The following is a 7,411-nucleotide window of genomic DNA, read 5'->3' on the forward strand; positions in this document are numbered from 1 at the left end:
GTTACGGAGACAGCATGGCGAGGAGTGAAGTGATGGCCTTGCCCCTCACCCCTGCAGCATACAAAAGGGCAGTACCTGAAGGAACAGGCACTGAGCCATCCATAGTGGGGAGAAGAGTCCCAGGGGGTGAGTGGAAGCCTGCTGTGTCCTGCTCTGTATGATGCTCTCATGGTTAGAGGAAACCTACTGAAATGAAGTCTATTATATTGGTCAATTTTTAAAAAATTATTAAAGTGAGTGATGAAGAAGGTTTAGTGAAACAACTGCTTTTACTTTGTTGGTAAATGGGTAAATGAATATATCTTTTGTCAAGTAATTCATCCCCACTGTATGCATTGTGAGGTTTAAAACTATTCATAGTTTTTCATAGTCTCTGTCAATCTAATTTGTAAAACCTCTCTGTATTGATTGGGCGTTTGATTTGATTAATTATACAAGGAGACCCAAAGTAACGTTGACCTAAAAAATAGAAATATATTTTTCTTTTACATATAATGCAAACTAGTATGATAGCTATGTTCTTGAAAGTCGTTAGGGCCCTGGCTGGTGTGGCTCAGTGGACTGATTGTCAGCCTGCAAAACAAAGGGTGGCCAGTTGGATTCCCAGTCAGGGCACATGCCTGGGTTGCTGGACAGGTACCCAGCTTGGGGCATGCAAGAGGCAACCACACACTGATGTTTCTCTCCCTTTCTTTCTCCCACCCTTTCTGTAAAAATGAATAAATAATATCTTTTTTAAAAAGAAAGAAAATTATTTAAAAAAAGAAAAAGAAAGAGACCGAGGCTCCTGCTTTGTGCTCCACTGCCCTTAGAGTGTTTTCTTTTGAGACTCTAGCCTGCTATGACTCGCTATCACATGTGCATTGCAGCCAGCAGTAAGGGGGAAAGGAGGGTATGTCCCCTCCTTTTCAGGGCAGAACTGGGAGGTTGCATCTGTCACTTCAGTTCACATCCCATTAGCTAATCATGTGGTCACATAACAACACCTAGCTTAAGGGAGGCTTGGAAGTATTGTATGTATTTATTCTGGGTAGCCCATGCCCAGGTACAAAGCACAAGTTTTAATGAGAATGAAGGAGAAATTAGACATCAAGGGCAACTAGCAATAAGCACTGTGTTATCCTGAGAAAATATGTTGAAACTGGAGAAAGATCAATGGGAATGTATGGAAAAACATGAAGATGAGCCCTGGCTGGCGTAGCTCAGTGGATTGAGCTCGGGCCTGCGAACCAGACGATCGCGGTTCAATTCCCAGTCAGGGCACATGCCTGGGTTGCAGGCCGGTTCCTTGCAGGCTAACTACCAGCAGGGGACGCACAAAAGGCAACCGTACATTGATGTTTCTCTCCCTCTCTCCTTCCCCTCTGAAGATAAATAAATAAATAAAATCTTAAAAAAAAACAACATGAAGATGGCTATTGCAGAATTATTTACAGTAGAGAAAAATTGGAAATGACCTAATGTCTATGTATGAGGAAAGACTGCAGCCAATGAAGATAATATTTATAAGGAGTTTTTTAATAACAGGAAATGCTTCAATTATAAGTTTAAAAATGAGATACAAAACTATAGATACAATGCCATAATTATTAAAAATATACTGAAAAGAGCAATAAGGAGACATACTAATGTTGAGTGATCATCTTTGGATAATGAGGAAAAGGAATTTTTATCTTCTTTATAGTTTTCTATATTTTTCTTAATTGTTTCAGTGGGTAGACATTTATTTTATACTTAGCAGAGTAATTAAGTCAGGGCTCTGGATTTAGATTTCCTGGGTTGAAATTCCTCCTAACAGTCCTATCATTTTATGGCACTTATTTAACCTCTATAAGCCTCACTCTCCATATCTGCAGAATAGGAATAATGATTGTAACTACCTCATGTGATTGTTGGGATGATTAAATGAGATAATATGTTACACAACACTTAGCATAAAATAAATGTTCAAAAGCATGAGCTAGGCTGACAGTGACCAGAGGGCAGAGACAAGGGAATTTCAGAGGAAAATGGGAAGGGTTTATAGGAACAAGTATAAAGGACACATGGACAAAAACAGCGTGGGGGTAGAAATGGGAGGGAGGTGGGAAGGGCCGGGGCTAGGTGGGCTGGGATGGGAATAAAAGGCAGAAATCTGTACTTGAACAATGATTAAAATAACTAATTAATTAATTAAAGGACTTTACCCCCCCCAAAAGTATGAGCTTTATAACTGAAAAGTTTTAAAGTAAAATGATCATATATTGGTTCTTTAGCAATCAGATACATTAGTGTAGTCCACATATCACTTCTGGCAATGAGGTGTTTCCAAAGAACATAGAAAGAATAAGGCTGAATTTTGAGAATTAAACTGGGAAAACAGAAGTAAAACCACATTTCTGTAGAAATAAGTAATCTTCACCGAAGCCTAGGAAGTTAATGAAGGCATGACTTATGACCTGAAAAGGAACGTGTTTACAGAGGGGCCTAGTTTGAATTCACCATGAGAAAGAAGGGTCATCACGAGTGTGGCGGCCCTCCCGGCACTGCTCGGACACCAGGAACACTGACTTGGGGGACAAGCATTCCTGACATTGTGGAAGGGTTTGTTGTGTTATATGCTGCCTGAGTAAAAGACTCTATTTTCCTTCCTCATATACCCTGCTCCTCAGGAATTTTCTGCTTGGCAATCAATTTCCAGGAATTGGAATATTTCCAAGGAATATTATAGAGGAGAAGTGTCTGGAGAGGGATACAAGTATTCGAGTGGCTCTTGACTATGAAACAAGTAAACCAGCATTTGGCATCACTTGGTTTAAGCCTCAGTCTTGCACTGGCTGGTAAGCCCACTCTCAGGGCACACTGACAATGTAAGTGGAGAGCCAGACTGTCCCAATATAGTAGCCCGTCTCTCTTGATCCAGGCTAAGTGACCACATGGTCTGCAAAATAGGGATAATGATTGTAACTATCTCTGTCACCTCTGTCTTGGTTCTAATTGCAGCAAGCAGTATCATCCTTGGTGACTCTTACACACTTGCATCATTTTACACCAAAAGGGAATTTCTTTGAAAGTAAAATATTTGGTTCCTGATTGTATTAGCTTAATCCATGCAAATGTTAGTAAAACCTTCAGAACCATGAGTCAGAATAATGTACTCCAACTCAAGCCAGCACCAGGGAGTCTTTCTCCTCTCGTGGGAATGCTGTCTGGTGGTTAGAGTCCTCTCAGGCAGAACAGATGCTGGTCAACAAGCTGACTGTCCCCAGAGCCTGCCAGTGAAATGGCTTGTTCATAATCCGTTTCTGGGGCCCTGAAAAAAAATGTTTTTAGGGTCTTCCTGGAAAGGCTGCTTTTGGAAACTTAGCTGTCTTCCTGGGTGAGTCAGGAAGGTTATGATCCAAGAGAAGATCTCATGGCGTTAGATGGTGGAACAGTTCATTTGTTCCTTGGCTTTCCATCCTTCATGGTGTTGCTGGGGAAAGAAGCTCCATTCTGTGTGCTATAAAGATCTGGTTGGGGTGGGCTTCTTTCATCATCTGTAAAATGGGAGAGTGACACCTACCTTTCAGGGCCATTGGGAAAATAAATGAATACGTTCAGGAAGCACTGTAATACAATGAGTAGCATGTAGCAGACACTCAGCAAATATGTGTTCATTCGTATTCTATTGTCCTGTGTAAATACCTCTGTTGAAATCCTTATCAAACCATCTTGTAATTATGCATCTTCTCAAAGGCAGAGAATGTATCTCAGTCACCATTTGTACCCACAGCTCCTAGCACAGTGCTCGGCCCTCTGTAAATGAGGGAAGAAAGAAGGAAATGAACCTGATATCCAAGCATGGCCCTCATCTCACTCACACTCACTTTTTATTTAGGAAAATGTCATATTGCTTGTCTGTGTAAATAAGATCTCTGAGAGGATGCCAAACACTGTAGGAGTGGTTACCTTGAGAACTCTGGCACTCAAAGTCAACAGAAAGGGAAACTTACGTTCCCAGTCAGAAGGGAGGGAAACTTTACTTTTTGTACTGCTTTTAAGAATTTACCATGGACACCCTGGCTGGTGTGGCTCAGTGGATTGAATGCCAGTCTATGGATGGAAAAGTCACTGGTTAGATTCCTGGTCAGGGAACATGCCTGGGTTATAGGCCAGGTCCCCAACTGGGGGTGTGTGAAAGGCAGTGGAATGATGTTTCTCACCCTCTCTCCCCTCCCTTCCCCTTTCTAAAAATAAATAAATAAAATCTTTAAAAACATACAATGGGCATTCATACTTCTAAAAATGTTTATGTCATTTTTAGGGGGGAATTGCCCCAAATTAAATCAAAATCAAAATATCATGTTGAACAGATCTGTAAAAATCATATAAGGAAGAAATATGTGGTTAACCTGGCTGGTGTAGCTCAGTGGATTGAGCGCGGGCCTGCGAAGCAGATGATCGCAGTTCGATTCCCAGTCAGGGCACATGCCTGGGTTGCAGGCCAGTTCCCAGTCGGGGATGCACGAGAGGCAACCATACATTGATATTTCTCTCCCTCTCTCTTTCCCTTCCCCTCTAAAGATAAAAATAAAAAATTTAAAAAAATTTAAAAAAAGAAATATGTGGCTAATAAAAATAGGAAAAAGTGGTCAAACTTACTAAGAAATACACAGTAAGACAGAACTTCACCTACATTGCAGAAGTAAGGAATGATAATACTCCATGTTGGTAAGGATGTGTGAAATAGGAGTCTTCTCAATGGAAAAATTTTAACCAACATTCTAAAAATTTTCCCTAAGGAAATAATTGAATTGTGTGGAGGTTTCTGTATAAGGTTGTTAGCTGCAATAACATTACAACCCAAATGTCTGGGTATTTGGTGGGGAAACCTGATCATCAACCCCTGCTATCCCTCTCCCCAACCTCAGTCCATCTGAGTGGGGCCTTAGGCAGTGCAATCACCCAAGTTGGTGTAAGTGGTATAGGCCAATGAAAGCCTGGGAACAGAAGGAAGAGGTGAAATTGAAATGCCTTAATTTCTGGAGAGATCTTGGCCTTGGATATTCAAGGGGTTGCAGAGAAAGTTAATTCTTATGTGGAATAGTATGTATTACTTCCATGATTCGCAGAGTAATTAAACTAGGGCTCTAGAAGGGCAGAGCCCGCTCACATAGATGGCAGCTCGTTGCACTGTGTGGCCCAGAGGAACCTGGGTACCTTCCTATCTCTGAAGAAGGGGAGGGTTCTGCAGCTGAGGAGGCAGGAATTCAGGGGTTTTCTTCAAGTGCTCCATAAAGGACTGTCTCTATATGGCCTCTTGGAATGTGGTTAGAATACAGTGGTAGAGACTGCTGGCTTTGCTCACTCATAGTGCCTTTAGGTATCTCTGTGCTTCACCCATGACCAGCGGGTAAAAAGAGCCATGAGTACACAAGAGAAAAATAATGATAAACCTGAAAAGACCTTACAGTAAGAGAGAGGGAGCACAGACAGAACTCTTCAGAAACAAAACGGAGGAGACGGATAACAACAGCACTACTTGCAATACAAGGACTGGAGGTTTGTAGCAAAACTTTCTGGAACTGAACAACATGTTTTTTATTTAATTCGGTAGATAAGTGAAGGAGAGGATGCTCATCACAAAACCAGTGGTCTTTTAGATAAAGTATAAGAAATGTCTCAAAACACACACAAAAAGCAAAAGAAACTAGGAAGGCAAAAACTGGAGGGACCAATCAGTACTGAGCTCAGTGCTGATTAGACCTTTCCTGAACCAATCCCTGGGGCCAAGAGGTGCCCCTCCCACTTGCTGTGTTATCTGAGTCAATCACCAAGGGGGGGGGGCGGCGGCGAAGGCCCACCAAATTGGTTAGAGCTGATTAACATCATTTTGAAGGTGGAGTCAATACCACTGACACAGTGGGAGGAGGTGGAATTTTTTTCTTCTAGATCTACAGTGACAGATAGTACCTAACTGAAACAATTGTCCTAAAGATCAGTGAGATCCTGTGTAAGATGCTTAACAGTGTGTGACACTTAGTAAGCCCTGGGAAAAGAGCTATTATTTGTTACATCTAGGCAGGCCTAGGAGAAATGAAAATCACCAGGCAAGAAAATGGCACCGTTTGAAGCTGCCTGCAGACGCTACCCAGGAAGATTAGGGTCTGGGGTCGGCTTATGGGGCATAACAAGATGCAGCGTTCACCCAGCAGCCAGCTCTAGCCAATCAGATTCTAATACCCCAAACGCAGGTTTTTGAGTTTAAAAATCCTGATCTAGGAACAACTGAGTGAGTCCTAACCTCCCTTGGTTGGACCCACTTTTCTCTTAGCCTCCCTCAGTTGGCTCCACTTTCTTACCCCCTGCTAATAAACCCTGCTCTCCTTAGCTCGCTGTGTCCGTCTGGTTTCTTGAGCAACTCCAACCTAACATTATTATTTTCTCGTTTGTGTTTAAAAAGTGTTTTTAAAGTTTGAATTGATATGTATGTCCTTCTCAGTTTTTATTAAGATTTTATTTATTTATTTTTAGATAGAGGGAAAGGGAGGGAGAAAGAGAGGGAGAGAAACATCAATGTGTGGTTGCCTTTCCCATGCCCCCAACTGGGGACCTAGCCAGCAACCCAGGCTTGTGCCCTGACTGGGAATCAAACTGACGACCCTTTGGTTCACAGGCCCGCACTCAGTCCACTGAACCACACCAGCCAGAGCCCCTTCTCACTTTTGACAGTTCATCTTAAATTCATTTTAAGCTCACCTGTACATTGAATCTTAGAAACATTCCTCTGTCTTCAGAGAGGAAGTGCTTCTTAAAATTTCATATGCATATAAATCATTTAGGAAACCTGTTAATTGAGGAGTCATAGTTAAATGCAATTTAACTAAGATTGCATTTATGATTTAGTCATAATTATGATTATGGTTGATTCATAATCATGATTCAGTCAATCTGGGTGAGGATTGACGTTCTGCATTTTTAACAAGCTCCTAGGTGATGCTGATGCTGCTGGACCACAGATCACATTTTGAGTAGCAAGGACATACTTCAGGTTTTGCTCAACACGATTCCCTGGATCTTGTGATATTGGCCCTCCTGCAATTTGAGGGCAACTGACCCCTGCCCATTTACACAGTAACAGCCCTAAACTGCCTTTCTGCGGAGACGGACCTCGGGCTGTTGGCCTGAAGTCCGGCGCTAGGCAGGGTGGTGCTGCTTGGAGTCCGGTGAGTCCTTCAATCACACTTCCCTGGGCTGGAGACATACAAGCACAAGACCAAACAAGGGAAATGTTAGAGAAAAAAAAGAGAGAGCTATGAGCAACTTCACAGTCTGCGCATATGGCCCTTAGGCTCAGGCCCGCCTCATCTGGGTACCCAGGTCAGGGGTCAGAACTCCCCCCGCCCCCGACCTCCATACGCTCCCTAGCCCAGCACACGCCCCCCAACCA

Source organism: Sturnira hondurensis, unplaced genomic scaffold, assembly GCF_014824575.4.
Source record: "Sturnira hondurensis isolate 20B ecotype Veracruz unplaced genomic scaffold, ASM1482457v3 Scaffold0020579, whole genome shotgun sequence".
Classification (NCBI taxonomy): domain Eukaryota; kingdom Metazoa; phylum Chordata; class Mammalia; order Chiroptera; family Phyllostomidae; genus Sturnira; species Sturnira hondurensis.